The 16842-nt window shown below is 38.4% G+C and overlaps 1 protein-coding gene across 4 annotated transcripts in view; it reads right to left on the bottom strand.

The window, feature by feature from the left end:
- The window catches only part of PELI1 (pellino E3 ubiquitin protein ligase 1), a 137995-nt gene that overhangs the window by 45581 nt on the left and 75572 nt on the right, over positions 1 to 16842 (bottom strand). For 3 of the 4 annotated variants that reach the window (XM_019943129.3, XM_019943128.3, XM_019943127.3), the window contains exon 1: positions 2674 to 3002. The exons of the other annotated variant lie outside the window; for it this stretch is intronic. The gene's annotated coding sequence lies outside the window, so the exon portion shown is untranslated. Of the gene's footprint in view, positions 1 to 2673; positions 3003 to 16842 lie in introns of those variants that run through there. 4 annotated transcript variants of the gene reach the window in all.

Below are 16842 nucleotides of genomic sequence, written 5' to 3'. Positions count from 1 at the left end.
GTCTATATTGACATGCCATGGTAAGATGTATGTATGCAAGAATGTTAGATAGTTTTCAATTCTACCTCCTCCAGCTTAAAATCCCTATCAGTTACAGAAGCTTCTGTCTGAAAACAATTGTTCGCAGAGCAGGACTACTATAGTCCTTATCATCTGACCTACTGGACAACCAAAATAAGGCATATTCTGAATTGACAGAACTCTTCATATATAAGTGACATTTTGACAACCAGAAAGGAAGCTGAAACAAAGACAAAGGCAAACACACTCACGCTTTCCCTTGAAACTTGGCTCTGTAGCTCAGCAGTACTAGACTCAGTTTCCTGCCCTGTACTTTTCACTCATTTCCTTTAAGGGGTCCCAAAGAAACTAGGAAACCTGCAATGCCAGCCTTTGACAGTCAACACTAACTTCTGCCTTTGGACTCCAGTGACTGAGCAGACATTGTGTTAGTAGCTACCTTAAAGTACAAATGCCTCTGGCAAATTTGGTTTGTAAACACTACAGAAAAAGTTCAACATAACCAACTGTAAGGTCACCTAAATGAAAATTTTAAGGAGAGCACAGATTTCCGCCCCCTCCCCCCAATCCGCCACTAAGGCACAATTCCCAGATCACTTTTTTTTCAAGTCAATAAATACTACTATTATTACATTACAGCACTTCTATAATATTAATAAAAACCTAGGTGACAGTTTTCTCTTTAAAAGTCTTAAATTTATTAGATGAAGTACTATAACCACTTCACTACATACAATTTTCCATACACTTAACTGTATGTTCCAAACAACTTATTTTTCAATTTTTTAAACTCAAGATCTCTTTCAACATACTACAGAAAGGGGACAGGTTAGAGGATTAGGGGAAAAATATTAAAATAACAAATGCCTTTTCCTTTTCTGATGGGACCACCAGAATCTAAAGTCTGGGGGCAACTATAAAATACAAAATTAAATTCAAGAGAATTTAGGATAAGAGAAAGTACTGTTACTACAGTTCTGATCATTATTCATCTCAGGAAATAACTAGTAGAAATGATGCTTGATTTAAATTTTTAGTACCTTCCAGTTTGGTTCAACTACCAAAATAAACAAACTTGTCCTCAGAATTATGTATTTTCCTCCAGAAGAGGTTTTTGATGTGAATAAAAAACATAAGGAATTCATATGCTGTATTTGTACAAGAAGGACAATGTTTTGAAAGATATAAATCTGATCACACCGAGAAAACATTTTCTCTGTTAGCTATAAAGAAAACGTCATAAACTGAAACCGAAGAACTGGAGAAACCAAACCTTCTCCACAATTCAAAAATTTAAATTCACGCTACTATGCAAACTAAACAACAACAACAACACTGTTACGATTCTGCTCAGCTACAAAAGTAACACATACTCAATGTAGAAAAAGACAAAGCCAGTTCTAAAACAAAAGATCAGCTGCTAAGAAAACAAAATAACATTTTGCAGAGTAAGAGAAATACACAGTCTTTGAACCAAAACAAATAGATGACCGTTTCGTACACTTAAAGCGTCAGTTCTTAGCACAACCGGCGTCTTATGGATAAAGTGCTCACTCAATTATCTGATGACTAAACGATGGGAAGGTTGTTGGTGCTATTAAAACCAAGACACATTTCCTTGTGTGTAGTGATTAAAATCTGTTAAGCCTCCATTAAAAAAATCTCTGCCCTCCCTCCCCCAACCCCCATCCCCCATCACTGCTCTCCCGCCTTGTAAGAGACCTGCATGTACAAAAATAAAAGTAGATGGGTGAGGTGAGTTTGTGATGTACAGTATTTTCCCCACTCGGAGTATTTTTCAAGACTCTTTTGAGGTTTTAAGATTCAAACACTATGTAAGAAGAGTTATTGTTTGAACTACCTAACAATCACCCCTACTTCTTTTAGACTTTAGTTAGCCTGTAAGTAAAATGAGCACCTTTAACTTTTCCACGGGGCACTGAAGAACGAGTTCTTACTCATAGATGCTTTCAGGTCCTCAGACACCAGGTGCGGTGGAAGAGCAAGCGTATCCATCAATTAGAGAGCTCTTCTGGACCTCAGTTTACCCACTTACAGAAACGGGCTTATTAACGTGTTTCGTAGGGGCCCCGGAGGTGTAATTAGTTAGTGTTTTTAAGTGCTCTGAGATCCAGAGATGAAAGAAAACGCGAAGGACACGCAAAGATGATGGCAATAATCGTAACAAAAAAAAGAATGACTAACTCGGGAGTCTGTGTTATGTAAGGAAGGAAGAAGTTATCAGATTCGCACAAACAAAAGCCCACCACCCTCTTTGTTTCTCTTTTTTCTGTCTTGCTCCCCGCCCCCGCGGAGCTCCCCTCCAGCAGCTGGCGGCCCGGCGCGGGTGTAGGGCGCGGGGCGTAGGGCGCGGGGCTCGGACTTGGCTGCCGCGCGCCCGCACTCAGGCGGAGCGGAGGGGGAGGGGGCGCCCGCCGGCTCCTGACAAAGGCGCTTCCTACTGCGAGAGCGCGGGATGCAGGCGCCGCAAACTCCTCTCTCGGCTGCCTCCGGCGCGGGGGCGCGCAGGCGGGCGGGGAGAGCCGGCCGGCCGCCGGGGGAAGCCGCCGAGGAAGTTGCGCGCCCGCCTGGCCCGCATCCCTCGGTGGCCCCGCCGCGACCCCTCCCACGGCACGCCGCGGCCACACTCACCGGACAATTGCTGGTGGCCGGAATCCCAGCACGGCCCCGAGACCCGGAGCGAGGGGGGTGAAGGGTGCGTGCGCGAGGAGCACGAGCAGACAGCCCAGCGTTCCACCGCAGCCTTCCTCGCCTGCCGGCCGAGCCTGGCGAGAGGAAGTTGGCCGCAGAGCCAAGAGCTGGAGAAGCCGCGGGCGGAGGGAAAGCCGTGGGGTCCGCTTTGTGATGCGCTCCCGGAGGGCTCGAGGCAAATCCGAACGCGCGGCGCGGCTTGTGCAGCTGCTGGAGGCGGCGGCGGCGCCCCCCGACGGTTCCTCCGCCTCACACCGCCTCTGGGTCACTGACACACGCTCGGAGGGAGGGGAGGGGACTAGCTGGAGGGCGGGGCCGGAGGGAGGGGACGGGGCAGGGCCACAGCGGGAGGCGGCGCTGCAGCGCCGAGTGGTCTCTTGGGAGTTGTAGTTCTCTGACTGAAGAAAAAAGGTGTACCTTGCTGAGATCGTTTCCGGGCTCGCTCTGCACCACGCATGCTCGAGGGGAGAGGCTCGGCCCCACTGTTACTATGCTCACCGACACACTAAGGAAGGGTACGTGTTCAGTGCTGCTCCTGGCTGAACAAGGCCCTCCTTGTATTATGGTGCTGTTAGGGATCCCGCTCTTCCCTAGTCCTTCTTACTTCGCTCCACCTCCAACTCCTACCCTCACCACTCATAAGTGCCCAGTGAAATCTGACTTCCTCACCATATCTCGGTCTTCCCTGCTGCTTAATTTTATCCCATAAATTCGGAATCACGAATACCCAGTTCCCACCCTTCCCTCAGGCGAATCCTCTCTGCCTTAAATTCAAGGTTTTCTTTGCTTGTTTTTGTTTTTTTCAACCTAAGACTTGTAGAAAGGTAGTTGCTTCCAATAACATAACAGTTAATTAGGTTACAAAACGGCTAGGAACACTGCCACTGTCAGATTCCGGTAGTTCATTTCTTCGCTCAATTAGTCACATCTAACTTTAAGGCCAGTAAAGGTAAAGCTTGGGATTAAGATCGCTGTATCTTACTTGATCAGTGCAAAATAATCCAGATTTCTAAAATTTTAAGGCCTACAATTTTTAAGAAATACAAATTTCATAAAGTAGAAGTTCAAAAGATAAGTGGAAATTTGAACATTGTTTACAGTATATACATTGGCCAGCTTTCATTTGGCAATAAGAGAAATCTGAAGCAAGGTCTGAGTATGCTGTTGGGCTCATCAGCTAAGTCGACACCCACAAAGGGCACCCAGGTGTGAATAGGTGGTGGAGGAGAGTGGTGAAAGGCAGGACATGTTAGTGGATCTCCAGAGGACTATAGGCGGCCTGTCCCAAGCTCTTTTGTTTTCCTTCTCTGCCTACCTAGAACCCCATATTCTGGAAGAAAAAGATTAATGCTTAGAAATCAGGAATACAGGAAAAGTTAAGGTTTTCGGATAGAGAGTTTCGAGATCAAGTATCCTTATGTTTGCAGACCACATAATTATTCATTCAAAAAACATTTATTGAGTATACTATGTCTCAGGCACTTTATTAGTTCCCAGAAATAGAGATACAGGAATGTAAAAGAAGGATTTATTATTTTCAAAGTGCTTACTGTGCAGAGGAGGAGCCAGGTAAATAAACAGACTCAGTGTGATAAATACTTTAGTAGGAAAGTACACTAGGTGCCTTAACACACAGTTACCCCAGACTCAGGCAGGGTCAGGAAATGCTTCAAAGAACATTTAAACTTGAGGATGACTAGGCGTTAGTGTGTTTGTGTGCTCTGGTGGAGGAAGGAGAAGGGAGAAGTGAGTGAGAGTATTGGGAGCATAGGTTAGGGTTACGGTTAGGGCAGCGAGAGTAAAGTGCTAGAGGCGTGAGAGCAAAGAGTATTTTGGTTCAGCAAAGAGTTCAGCATTGCCTGTGGTAGGATGGGATTGAAGGGAGTGGCAAAAGGAGACACAAGAAGGTAAAGGAGACAGATCATGAAGAACCTTGTACAATACACAAAGAATGTAGAGTCTTTTCTAGAAGCAAGGGAAAGCCATGCCAGGATTGGAAGCAGATGAAATTTTGGTAAGGTATACACTTTAGAAATGCATTTTATGCATTTAAAAAAAGAGAGCCTGAACTGGCACTGGCACTAGCAAGAGACAGAACTGAGGGAAATCACACACTATTTAAGGAATAGAATTACTAGAACCTAGTGAGTAAATTTCCTGTGTTTGGGGGTGAAGGGTGAAGGAAAGTTATCAATTATGATGCTTTGGGTTGCAAGCAGCAAAAAACTCAACTCTAACTGGCTTAACCAATAAACCAATATTGACCTGTCTAGATAGAAAGTCCAGTGAAAAGATGGGCTACAGGGCTGAATGATTCAACAGCTCAGTGTTGTCATTAAGGACACGTTTCTTTCTTGTTTCACTGCTTTTCTTTCCTTAGTATTGGCTTTACGTTGCCAACAATTCTTATGGCTGTGAGTTTCACCATCTAGGTCCAAGAAGAGAAGAAGAGCGAGTATTTATGAAAACTCTTTTAGAAAGGAGAGAAAACTTTCCCAGAAGCCTCAAGAATTGATTCATGGTGGCCAGGGGATGGCATGAGGTTAGTTATCTTAGGATAAAGACATATGCCCTGCCTCTAGGTCCAAAGCTGTGATGACAAGGTGTGGCTATCCCAATGAAAATTGAGGTAATTACCTAGAAAAAGAAGAATGGAGGCTGAGAAGGGGAGAACCACAATATCTACTACAAGGAAGGAGAAAGATGATGACTCACAGATGTTTGGCTTGTATGATTATGAGCCAGTGATGCCATTCACTGAGTTAGGGAATACAAGACATTGAGCAGATTTTGAGGGGGAATTTGACGAGTTCATTTTGGATATGCTGAGTTTGAGATGGCTCTGAATCTAGGTGGAGAAGTGGAGTGGGCAGTTATACATATGAATCTAGTGCTCTGAAGAGAAATCTGGACAGCAGAAGATATAATCGGAGCATACCATCATATAGATGGTAACTGAAATTCTGGGAGCAGATGAGATCAGCCAGGGAGAGAATGCATAGCAGAAAAGGAGGAGCCAATAATAGCATCAAGGTATCTTCATGCTCTTCCTGCCTACGTCTTAAGTGCTGGGAACATCAGCACTTAAAGAGTAGGCAGGAAGAGCATGAAGATGCGTTGGAACTAGCAAGAGAACTAGGACATATTACAAAGTAGGAAAATGTAATCTATTACATTTTCAGGAAAAAAAATCAATAAACAAAGCCAAAAATGACAGAGATGGTAGCATTAGCAGTCAAAATATTAAAACAATTATTATAAATATGTTCTATATACTGAAAGAGAAATTAAAGACATAAAAATAGAATTTCTAGAGATTAAAATTGCAACTTCTGAAATAAAATTTTCACTGGATCAGATTAACCCTCAGAAGTAGATTAGGCACTCATAAGAAAAGATGAGTAAACTTGAAGACATAACAGTGGAATCTAGCCAAAATAAAGCACACAAAGAACAAAAACCAAAAAGAAAAAAAGAAAAAACCAGAGAGCCTTGGTGATCTGTGGGATAATACCAAATATTCTAATATAGGTGTAACTGGAGTTCCAGACGAGAGGAGGGTGAGAGGGGTGATAGAAAAATTATTAGTAATATGGCTGAAAGTATTTTCAAATTTGATGAAAATTATAAACCCAGAGACTCAAGAAGCTCAGTAAACCCTCAGCAGGATAAACACACACATTCCCACATGCTCACAAAAACCACTGCAAAAGACATCATTAAATTGTTGAAAACTAGTGATAAGAAAAGATTAAAAGCAGCTGGTGGAAGAAAAGGTAGGTTATGTGTAAGGAAACAAAGACAAAAATTCAGTAAACTTCTAATTAGAAACTATGCAAGTCAGAAGACAATGAAAGAGCATTTTTAAAGTGCTGAAAGAAAAAACAGTCTGTCACATAGAATCCTATATTTAGAGAAGATATCTTTCAAAAATGAAGGCTAAAGAAAACAAAAGCTGAGAGAATGTTGCCAGCAGAACTGCATTACAAGAAATGTTAAAGCAACTTCTTTGGCATAAAAAACCAAAACCACATGGAAACTTGGATTTATGCTAAAGAATGAAAAGTGCCAGAAATGATAACTACATGAGTTAATATGTAAAAGACTTTCCCCTCATTTAAAAAATTTTTAAAAGATAATTGACTATTTAAAGCAAAAATTATAACATATAAGTAGAAGTAAAATGCTTGACCACAATAACTATTTGAACTCAAAGGATGGAAGCAGGAAATGGAATTATATCATTAGAATTTACATTATACTATTATTTGAAGGTAAATTTTGATAAATTAAAAATGCATATTCTAAACCTTAGAACAGCCCTCAAAAATAAAACAATCAGGTATAGCTAATAATAAACAGGTATAGATAATAATAGGTATAGCTAATAAAAACAGAAATATAGATGAAATCTGTGTCCCTAATGACCATGGAACTGACATACAGCTCTGGACTTTTCACATCCTGACTTCTTTTAAGTGAAAGAGAAATAAACTTCTGTCTTGTTTAAAGGCATATTTATTTTGTAGTCTGTGCTATGTACAGCTGAACCTAATCAGAATAGCCACAGGCCTAAAAGTAGTTTCATCAAGTGTATTTCCCAGAATCAGGCAGACCCGCACATTGCCCAGAATTTGGCCACATGGCCAATAACTTCAACACATGTTCTGGAGTTCATAATTGTCACTATAATTCCAAGGATAGTTCATCTTTTGTATGAACATCACTTACTATTAATTCTTCAGTTTTTCTTGAAGGAGAAGATACATGTAAATTGCTTAGCGTAGTCCTTGGAATATAGTAAATGCTCAGTCAATATATGTTACTTTAAAACAGATCCACAAAAATAAGATAGATGTACCACCTTTTAGACATATGGTGGGGTTTGTGCTCCAAAGTTAGGTGTAGAAAATCAAGGTGGCATTCACTTATATACTAAAATCTGTGAATCTCTTTTTGAAATTGTATCCACCACACAGTTCTGTATAGTTCTTCAAAATCTGCAGTCCTTTGAACAGAGGACAGTTCAGTCGTGGAAAGTGAGTGTACCTCTGATTACCATCTACTCAGTCCACATATCTAGTTTAATACCTTCATTTCCTTGACTGAAGTAGCTAATCTATTGTTATCTGCAATTTCAAATTTGGTATATTCAGATATCTAGCCATTTCAGTAAGAAAGTGAATCCTAAGGGACTAACAAGTTGGATTATTTTTATCCCTTAAATTCTAAAAAGTTTTTCATCTTGGGAAGCTGCTCAGTAAATTTCAGCATTTCCTCTACTGTATGACTATGTAAAAATCAACTAAAACTATGTTTCTACTCTCCCCCAAGCAAATAAAAATGGTATTTAGGATATGAACATAAGGAAAAATCACAATATTGGTACCTTTCTCTAAAACATCATGTGATAAATCTAATTTACTAGATTTATCTAAATGCATTATCTAAATGATGCAGAGGAAATTGGACACACCAAACTTTTCTTATGAGTTGAAAAAACTGTTGCAAACTTGTTTTTCTCCTTTTATTGGAAAATTTTAATTTCCTGCAAGTGAACATATCTTTTTATGTTTAGTCCAAATTTCTCTTACTTTATATGGACAAATGATTATATACTGTTAATTCATGTATGCTAAAAGTTATTTTTTGTTGCTAAAAATTCAGGCAGCCTTCCCTTTGGGATCAGAAAAACCCCAGACTGCATTTTGGACTGCATATCGGACTCTTGCTGAGATTCTTGGATTTGAGAGTAATAAAGTATGTGTGTGTGTGCTCGTGCATGTGTGTGTGTTCATTTCAATATTCAGATAATAAATAGGTTCTCTCTCAAAACTCCTACCTTCCAACATTCCTCCCCCAAATAAAATTATTCTCTCCTAATGTCCTCAAAGTCTCCAAATAGCTCATAGCCAACATGGAACATATTCCTATTTTAAACCTGTGAATGGCACACAATTTGAAGGCCTGGGCTTTCACTCAAAAGATTTGTAGGCCCCAAATGCTGGCTCTGACATTTTAGATATATTTGGAAAATGTCAAAGACAAGCTAGTTAAGATTTTAATGTTTTAAAGGAGTATGCTTGTACACCAAAGAATGCAGCCTATATATTCTCAGTATTAGTCCAACCAACATGAGTGCCAGCAGTTATTTTGGAACTTTAAAAAATACTGAATAATGAGAGAAGTGGAAAACTCATGAAGAGAAAATTTAGATTGTGTTTCCATCCCTATCGATTTATTTACTCATGGAATAATTACTTGTATTTTTGTACCTCAAATTTCATGCATTCATTCTTTCACCACATACTTATTGGGCATCTACTATGGTGCCAGGCTACGGACACAAAGATTAATTAGCCATGTTCCCAACCCAGAAAAAGCTTACAATCAAGTGAATAGATAAGTGCAATAAAATTTTATAGGCACTTTTCTAGAATGATGTTCAGGGAATAGTGAGAGTGTAGACGGGGGAATAATCAATTTTTCATGAGAATGCAGTCAGAAAACACTTCTAAGAGGAGTTGGTGGTTGAGCTGAGTCCTGAAAAATGAGAAGGTGTTCATCAGGTAAGTAAGGACATTTCAGTATAAGTAGCACTTTAAGAATAGACATGGAAAAATGAAATAGCAGGGCCTATTTAGAGAACTACAAGCAGTTCAGTATGGCCAGATCATAGGGTGTAACATGGGCACCCTGAATGTTGAGGTTGGGGGAATTTTCTGGCATCAGATCACAAAAGTCATTGTATGCCATGCCGTGCCATGCCAAGAAGTTTGGCAATGAGGAACTGTTGAAAGATTTTAAACAGAGGAGTGACATAAATCATATTTATCTTTGAGCATGGTGATCAGTTAAGAGAATATGCAATAATTCAGGTGAGAAATGATGGACAAACTAAATAGCTGTGGAGCATGAAAAGAAGAGAAAGATACCAAAGACATTTAAGAGGCAGACTGAACAGGACTTGATGGCTGATTGGATGTGGGAGGTAAAAGGAAAAGGAGGGAAGAATAATGTGGAGGTTTCTGGTTGTGTAACTGGGCATTACATATTGGAGTTATTCATTAGTATAGTGAACACTAGAGGAGAAGCAACTTTGTAGAGAAGGATAATGATGAATTTTATTTTGGACATGTAAGCTTGAAATGAATTCTATGATAATCAGTAAACATAAGATAAATATTTAGGACTCATCCCATCACCGAATCCAAGAATGTGGATAAGATCACCCAGGAAGAGTGTGTAGAGTAATGATGATGACAGTATTTAATATTTACTGCATTATTAAGATCTTATTTGTGCCAAGCAACTGCTGTATAATATTTCATTTAATCTTTGCTACCACCCTATGAGATAAGTACTTGCAATGGTTAATTTTATGTATCAACTTCACTGGGCTAATGGAATGTCCAGATATTTGGTTAAACATTATTCTCGCCGATCTTTCAGCAGAAACTCTGCAAGCCAGAAGGGAGTGGCAGGACATATTTAAAGTTATGACGGAGAAAAATCTACAACCAAGATTACTCTACCCAGCAAGGATCTCATTCAGATTTGATGGAGAAATTAAAACCTTTACAGACAAGCAAAAGCTGAGAGAGTTCAGCACCACCAAACCAGCTTTATAACAAATGCTAAAGGAACTTCTCTAGGCAAGAAACACAAGAGAAGGAAAAGACCTACAATAACAAACCCAAAACAATTAAGTAAATGGGAATAGGAACATACATATCGATAATTACCTTAAATGTAAATGGATTAAATGCTCCCACCAAAAGACACAGACTGGCTGAAGGGATACAAAAACAAGACCCATATATATGCTGTCTACAAGAGACCCACTTCAGACTTAGGGACACACACAGACTGAAAGTGAGGGGATGGAAAAAGATATTCTATGCAAATGGAAATCAAAAGAAAGCTGGAGTGGCAATTCTCATATCAGACAAAATAGACTTTAAAATAAACAATATTACAAGAGACAAAGAAGGACGCTATATAATGATCAAGGGATTGATTCAAGAAGAAGATATAACAATTGTAAATATTTATGCACCCAACATAGGAGCACCTCAATACATAAGGCAAATGCTAACAGCCATAAAAGGGGAAATCGACAGTAACACAATCATAGTAGGAGACTTTAACACCCCACTTTCACCAATGGACAGATCATCCAAAATGAAAATAAATAAGGAAACACAAGCTTTAAATGATACATTAAACAAGATGGACTTAATTGATATTTAGAGGACATTCCATACAAAAACAACAGAATACACATTTTTCTCAAGTGCTCATGGAACATTCTCCAGGATAGATCATATCTTGGGTCACAAATCAAGCCTTGGTAAATTTAAGAAAATTGAAATCGTATCAAGGATCTTGTCCAACCACAACACTATGAGACTAGATATCAATTACAGGAAAAGATCTGTAAAAAATACAAACACACGGAGGCTAAACAATACACTACTTAATAACCAAGAGATCACTGAAGAAATCAAAGAGGAAATAAAAACATACCTAGAAACAAATGACAATGGAGACATGATGACGCAAAACCTATGGGATGCAGCAAAAGCAGTTCTAAGAGGGAAGTTTATAGCAATACAATCCTACCTTAAAACAGGAAACATCTCAAATAAACAACCTAACCTTGCACCTAAAGCAATTAGAGAACGAAGAACAAAAAGCCCCCAAATTTAGCAGAAGGAAAGAAATCATAAAGATCAGGTCAGAAATAAATGAAAAAGAAATGAAGGAAACGATAGCAAAGATCAATAAAACTAAAAGCTGGTTTTTTGAGAAGATAAACAAAATTGATAAACCATTAGCCAGACTCAACAAGAAAAAAAGGGAGAAGACTCAAATCAATAAAATTAGAAATGAAAAAGGAGAAGTAACAACTGATGCTGCAGAAATACAAAAGATCATGAGAGATTATTACAAGCAACTCTATGCCAATAAAATGGACAACCTGGAAGAAATGGACAAATTCTTAGAAATGCACAACCTGCCAAGACTGAACCAGGAAGAAATAGAAAATATAAACAGACCAATCACAAGCACTGAAATTGAAACTGTGATTAAAAATCTTCCAACAAACAAAAGCCCAGGACCAGATGGCTTCACAGGCGTATTCTATCAAACATTTAGAGAAGAGCTAACACCTATCTTTCTCAAACTCTTCCAAAATATAGCAGAGGGAGGAAGACTCCCAAACTCATTCTGTGAGGCCAACATCACCCTGATACCAAAACCAGACAAAGATGTCACAAAGAAAGAATACTACAGGCCAATATCACTGAGGAACATAGATGCAAAAATCCTCAACCAAATACTAGCAAACAGAATCCAACAGCACATTAAAAGGATCATACACCATGATCAAGTGGGATATATTCCAGGAATGCAAGGATTCTTCAATATACACAAATCAATCAACGTGATACACCATATAAACAAATTGAAGGATAAAAACCATATGATCATCTCAATAGATGCAGAGAAAGCTTTTGACAAAATTCAACACCCATTTATGATAAAAACCCTCCAGAAAGTAGGCATAGAGGGAACTTTCCTCAACATAATAAAGGCCATTTATGACAAAGCCACAGCCAACATCATCCTCAATGGTGAAGAACTGAAACAATTTCCACTAAGATCAGGAACAAGCCAAGGTTGCCCACTCTCACCACTCTTATTCAACATAGTTTTGGAAGTTCTAGCCATAGCAATCAGAGAAGAAAAAGAAATAAAAGGAATCCAAATTGGAAAAGAAGTAAAGCTGTCACTGTTTGCAGATGACATGATACTATACATAGAGAATCCTAAAGATGCTACCAGAAAACTACTAGAGCTGATCAATGAATTTGGTGAAGTAGCAGGATACAAAATTAATGCACAGAAATCTCTGGTATTCTTATACACTAATGATGAAAAATCTGAAAGTAAAATTAAGAAAACAGTCTTATTTACCATTGCAACAAAAAGAATAAAATATCTAGGAATAAACCTACCTAAGGAGACAAAAGACCTGTATGCAGAAAATTATAAGACACTGATGAAAGAAATTAAAGATGATACAAATAGCTGGAGAGATATACCATGTTCTTGGATTGGAAGAATCAACATTGTGAAAATGACTCTACTACCCAAAGCAATCTACAGATTCAATGCAATCCTTATCAAACTACCACTGGCATTTTTCACAGAACTAGAACAAAAAATTTCACAATTTGTATGGAAACACAAAAGACCCCGAATAGCCAAAGCAATCTTTGAGAACGAAAAATGGAGCTGGAGGAATCAGGCTCCCTGACTTCAGACTATACTACAAAACTACAGTAATCAAGACAGTATGGTACTGGCACAAAAACAGAAATATAGATCAATGGAACAGGAGAGAAAGCCCAGAGATAAACCCACGCACATATGGTCACCTTATCTTTGATAAAGGAGGCAAGAATATACAGTGGAGAAAAGATAGCCTCTTCAATAAGTGGTGCTGGGAAAACTGGACAGCTACATGTAAAAGAATGAAATTAGGACACTCCCTAACACCATACACAAAAATAAACTCAAAATGGATTAAAGACCTAAATGTAAGGCCAGACACTATCAAACTCTTAGAGGAAAACATAGGCAGAACACTCTGTGACATAAATCATAGGAAGATCCTTTTTGACCCACCTCCTAGAGAAATGGAAATAAAAACAAAAATAAACAAATGGGACCTAATGAAACTTCAAAGCTTTTGCACAGCAAAGGAAACCATAAACAAGACCAAAAGACAACCCTCAGAATGGGAGAAAATATTTGCAAATGAAGCAACTGACAAAGGATTAATCTCCAAAACTAACAAGCAGCTCATGCAACTCAATAACAAAAAAACAAACAACCCAATCCAAAAATGGGCAGAAGACCTAAATAGACATTTCTCCAAAGAAGATATACAGATCTCCAACAAACACATGAAAGAATGCTCAACATCAGTAATCATTAGAGAAATGCAAATCAAAACTACAATGAGATATCATCTCACACCGGTCAGAATGGCCATCATCAAAAAATCTAGAAACAATAAATGCTGGAGAGGGTGTGCAGAAAATGGAACACTCTTGCACTGTTGGTGGGAATGTAAATTGATACAGCCACTATGGAGGACAGTATGGAGGTTCCTTAAAAAACTACACATAGAACTACCATACGACCCAGCAATCCCACTACTGGGCATATACTCTGAGAAAACCATAATTCAAAAAGAGTCATGTACCAAAATGTTCATTGCAGCTCTATTTACAATAGCCAGGACATGGAAGCAACCTAAGTGTCCATCAACAGATGAATGGATAAAGAAGATGTGGCACATATATACAATGGAATGTTACTCAGTCATAAAAGAAACGAAATTGAGTTTTTTGTAGTGAGATGGACAGACCTAGAGTCTGTCATACAGAGTGAAGTAAGTCAGAAGGAGAAAAACAAATACCGTATGCTAACACATATATATGGAATCTAAGAAAAAAAAAGTGTCATGAAGAACCTAGGGGTAAGACGGGAATAAAGACACAGACCTACTAGAGCATGGACTTGAGGATATGGGGAGCGGGAAGGGTAAGCTGGGACAAAGTGAGAGAGTGTCATGGACATATATACACTACCAAACATAAAGTAGATAGCTAGTGGGAAGCAGCCGCATAGCACAGGGAGATCAGCTTGGTGGTTTGTGACCACCTAGAGCGGTGGGATAGGGAGGGTGGGAGGGAGGGAGACGCAAGAGGGAAGAGATATGGGAACGTATGTATATGTATAACTGATTCACTTTGTTATAAAGCAGAAACTAACACACCATTGTAAAGCAATTATACTCCAATAAAGATGTTAAAATATATATATATATTTTTTGTAGTGTTTTTTTAATACTGTTTAGCTACATATGCATTTAGGTTGTTCTATCGTTATTTCTTATTTTCCCATTATAATTAAAATTAGTTTTTTAAAACACCAAAAAAAACACACATTATTCTGGGTGTGTCTTTGAGGGTGTTTTTGCATCAGATTAACATTTTAATTGGTAGACTGAGTAAAGGCCCTAATCTTCTTTACATTAGGGTCCTCCCTAATGTGTGGGCCCCATCTAATAAGTTGAAGGCCAATTTGTATAGAACAAAAAGGCTGACCCTTCTGCAAATAAGGAGGCTTTTCCTCCTGCCTGTCTGCCTTGAGCAGGGACATTGAACTTTCCCTGACTTCGAACTCAAACTGAAACATTGGCTCTTCCTGGGTCTTGAACCTGTCAGCTTTCAGACTGGAACTACATCATAAGCTCTCCTGGGTCTCCACCTTGCTGACAGCACATCTTAGGACTTGTCAACTTCCATAACTGTGCAAGCCAAATATCTTTGTGTGTGTGTGTGTGTGTGTGTGTGTGTGTGTGTATATTATTGGTTCTGTTTCTCTGGAGAACCCTAACTAATACAATACTTTAACTTTGAATAAACCAGGGCTTATAGGCCTGAGGTTACTGAACTATACAAAATTGTGAATCTAGAATTCATATCCAGGTTGTCTGAGCTCAGAGCTTGATCCTTGAGAACCAGGGAAAAAATCTTGAGGAATACCAACATTAAGGGCTGGCAAGAGGAAGAAAGAGATTCATGAATGAAACAGAAGGAATAGCAGAGAAGTAGGAAGAAACCCATTATGCATTATCATGGACTCCAAAGGAGGAAAGTGTTTTAGAATGGGGGAGGTTGGGTAAAATGAAGTTTGAAAAAACCCATTGCATTTGGCAGCTAAGACGTCCCTAGTGTCTTTTTCCAAAGCAGTATCTTTTGGAGTATTTCAATATTTACAGTGAAAGGATATAAGAAATTTAAAAATATTTTATCAAAAATTTTAATTTTCTTATTCAAGATTAAAAACCTGATAAAAGAAAATAATAATAAAAGATTAGATCTGAGTCTAACCAACAAATTACTTATAGTTGAAAAACCAATGCTTTATATATTCAGACCAGTTAAGGATTATCATTAATATATGATTCTAAATCTTTGAGATATTCCATTATTAATTTATTGACTTTAATAGATACATTACTGTGGAAAATTTGTCTATAAGGTTGTAGATATCTTTTGCAGATAAGGTTTCATAGAAAAGGACAGTACCTCTGACTGTGATAGAGGAAATGGGAATCTTTTTGCAAAACAAAATACCCTTGCAAAAATACAGATGGTAAATGAGTGTTCTTTAAAACAAATTAAGATATTTTCTAAATCTAAGAGTTTACAAAACAAAACCAATGGATGTGACAATGTCCTTAATTGATTCTTCCCTGTTTTTCCTCCACCACCCCTTTCCTAGCTTCCATTGATCTGCTCACGTTTTCCTTATTTCCCCCCATTTTATCCTTCTCATAACATGGTTCCCAGTTAGTGGTGTCACCGATCTCTTAGGGGGCATTTAGAAATGTGTGTGGTCATTTTTTGTTTTTCACAATGACTGAGCACTGCTATTGGCATTTCACAGGCAGGGCCAGGATTACTGCACAAAGGAGAAATGTCTTACTCAAAATGCCAACCGCATTGACTGGTTAGGTGGTTATACATTCCATATCCATCATTCCAATGGTTACCCTTAGATTTTTAATAGGGTATACTTATTTAATCAACATTTTAAAGCAGCTCCCAAACAATACAAGGAATTCAGAAAGATTCTGATCATACCCTGCCTGCCCCACCTTCCATATTATTGTTTTTAGTACTACCTTGTTCTTAACTCCCTAAAAGTCAGCTGTCATTGTTATTTTTTTTACAATAAATGCTTATTTATATTTATGTATCTACATTCTCACCAACCTCTATTTTCTGTCACTTTCATTTTAGCTATTCTAGTGAGTATGTAGAATCCCACTGTCTTTTTTATTTCCATTTCCCTGATGGTTAGAGCAACTTTTTGTAAGAATATTGGCCATTTGGGAATCCTTTCTTTGAAAAGTTTAAGTTAAAATCTTGCCCATTTTCCGATTACAATTTCTTTTTATTATTAATAGAAATTCTTTATATATTCTAGTTACAAGTCCTTTATCATATATATATGTAT

Source organism: Tursiops truncatus, chromosome 14, assembly GCF_011762595.2.
Source record: "Tursiops truncatus isolate mTurTru1 chromosome 14, mTurTru1.mat.Y, whole genome shotgun sequence".
NCBI lineage: Eukaryota > Metazoa > Chordata > Mammalia > Artiodactyla > Delphinidae > Tursiops > Tursiops truncatus.
The sequence above is the reverse complement of the archived record's forward strand: the minus strand, read 5'-3'. Positions and strand labels throughout refer to the sequence as shown.